Source organism: Garra rufa, chromosome 2 (genome assembly GCF_049309525.1).
Source record: "Garra rufa chromosome 2, GarRuf1.0, whole genome shotgun sequence".
NCBI lineage: Eukaryota > Metazoa > Chordata > Actinopteri > Cypriniformes > Cyprinidae > Garra > Garra rufa.
The window spans coordinates 68,854,694-68,857,193 of NC_133362.1; the positions used below are offsets into that span (position 1 = coordinate 68,854,694).

Below are 2,500 nucleotides of genomic sequence, written 5' to 3' on the forward strand. Positions count from 1 at the left end.
GACTACGGATCAGAAGATTCTAGGTTCGACTCCTGGCTGGCTCGCTCTCTGATTTTTGCGTAATGCAGTTTGGTTTTGATGTCACAGGCTTGCCGAATTGTTGCCCTATTCCTACGTCCCACCCCGGCTTTGAGAAAAAGTTGTACACGAAATGAAATCCGAACTAGCCAATAATCAGCAACTTACCCGGTTAACCCTCTGGGGCCTGAGGTGTTTTGGGGCCCTGAAGAAGTTTTGACATGCCCTGACATTTGTGCTTTTTTCAGTATCTTAAAAACATATGAATGGTTAAAGTCAGATTACATTGTAATCAGCACATATTGGGCTACAATAATATGCAAGCAACATTAATGTGCATGTTTGTGTTTTTGAGAAAACTATGTTTATGCGTGGTTATTGAAAATCTAAAGTTTTGAAGTCACTGAAATAAGGCCATGAAGCACATACAGGACATTTCTTTACAAGACTTTAGATAATTGGATGTCGTAGGCTAGAATTTTTTCAACCAAATGATGTGAAAATCATCTCGTTCACTCGTTCAGAGAAAACAATATATTGATTTAAATTTTATAAAACATGTTTTGTGATCGAAAGGGATTATTCATAGGTGTGGCAATGACCCATGAATATTTAGCAATTCACACCTGAGAGACAAAAGAGCCCTCCCTAATGGCCCCATCAATGACTGACTTGACTATAGCAGGTAAGGAAACAATGTGAGAAGATTCAGAGAATGGAGTTTTAGATTATTTTTATTTTATTTACTATCACTGTATAAACAAAACATACATAATGAAGGTCCAAGACACATTATTGAGCTCCCTCATCTTACCACACAGATGTGCACAGACTTTGTGGCATTTCTGAAAACTTTGTGTGCCCTTAAAAAAATACAAAAAAAGTCAAAAACTTGTTTTACACTAGAATATCAGTGTAGTTGAACATCTCAAGTTTCTAGTGCTCTCAGAGGAAAACAGTTTGAAGGGACTCATGGGAAAGAGGGCAGGATTCATCTTTTGAGCAGGTTTGAGATCACTACAAAAACAAAACAAACCAAAAATCATATCAGGATCATCTGTCAGAATACAGTCTATACTCTAGAATTTGTACTAATGTAAAAAAAAGGACATGTAATATCTAAGAAACTAATAATTATCGTTTAGCACTATATTACTAATAAACGTGATGTAAACACACATTCAGTGTAAGCACTCATATTACTTTTACACTGTTATACAATAAAATAAATAAATAAAGTATGATTCTACATTCATAAAGATATCGTCATTTGCATCTCACAGTCATAATCACATCGTTTTTCTAGAACATTATAAATATCCTGCCATTGTAAGAGATGCAATGCAATCAAACGTACTTCATAATGTTTCATTTGATAAAGTCAGGAATTTTAGTTTGGAATAAGCCTAACTAGTAAAATGTGTACATGTTTTGTAAATAACAGCGAAAGCTAGTAGGAAAATGAAAGTAAGACTTACTCATGTAAATGTCTCCTCCTGCTGGGTTTGCGTCGCATCGCGTCCTTCTTAGGATTGAGGTAAATATAAGTCTTATTCCTCACTGCATATCTTCATTCAGTAACAAACTTTAACCAAGATGAACTTGAAGTCATGTTGCTTTGTTGCGGTGATGTGGGAGTTTCCTCACGTACAGATACTCCGGTCCTTGCCGAGCTAGTAGCACATGGCTAATTTGCATGGCAAAAGATTTCCCGATAGTGGGCGCGGTCACATTAGAGATAATTAGTTGGAACTGGATAGACTAGACATCTCCTTTCTTTCATATAGATTAATTTATCACAGATTATTTGTTTTTGATAAAACTTACTTCGTTTAAAAGCATAAATCTCAAGCTTTCAGTAGATACCACTTTTATGTTTGTGTGCTAAATATTCACCGTGTTTGAATGATATAAGTGACGCATTTCTAAAAGCAGTTCACGGAGACAGAGAAAACAGAAATCACCCTGTTTGTTTTCTTTATTCTAAATAAAAAAATACAACTTTCTGCTGTTCTTGTGAGTGTGCACAAATAAAAGTACACGCTTTACAGTTTCCATTGATGTATATCTCTAATGTGTATGACTTAAACCGACAGAGCATTTTTAGTGTCTTTTGCGCTGATCTTAAAAAAAGTAGGTTGGTCACGCCGGCGTGACCATCGGCCCCAGGGGGTTAAAACCGCGTCTCAGTTTCATTGTTAATCTCATGATTTTTTCATTTCTGTACCTTGACAGACCGGCGATAGGCTGTTTTTCCTTGAGATAACGGTTACAATGCAAGACCACGCTTGTTTTTTCAAATGCGTGGCGTGAGTATTTTTGGAATCTTTTTTTTTACCCGGACAAGGCTTCTGCTGACCAGTTCCCATATGGTCTAGCGGTCAGGATTCCTGGTTTTCACCCAGGCGGCCCGGGTTCGACTCCCGGTATGGGAAGGCGGGCTCCTCTTTGCTACCGGTCAGGATTCCTGGTTTTCACCCAG

General features: G+C 37.5%; 2 non-coding genes across 2 annotated transcripts in view; both read left to right on the plus strand.

The window, feature by feature from the left end:
* Positions 1-44, plus strand: part of trnar-acg (transfer RNA arginine (anticodon ACG)) — a 73-nt gene extending 29 nt beyond the window's left edge. Inside the window, exon 1 of the tRNA in view lies at positions 1-44. This exon is cut by the window's left edge and continues 29 nt beyond it. This is a non-coding gene — a tRNA (tRNA-Arg).
* Positions 45-2,381: 2,337 nt separating this feature from the next.
* trnae-uuc (transfer RNA glutamic acid (anticodon UUC)) lies at positions 2,382-2,453 on the plus strand. The gene has a single exon. It is a non-coding gene; the product is annotated as a tRNA-Glu (tRNA).
* The last annotated feature ends 47 nt before the right edge of the window (positions 2,454-2,500 follow it).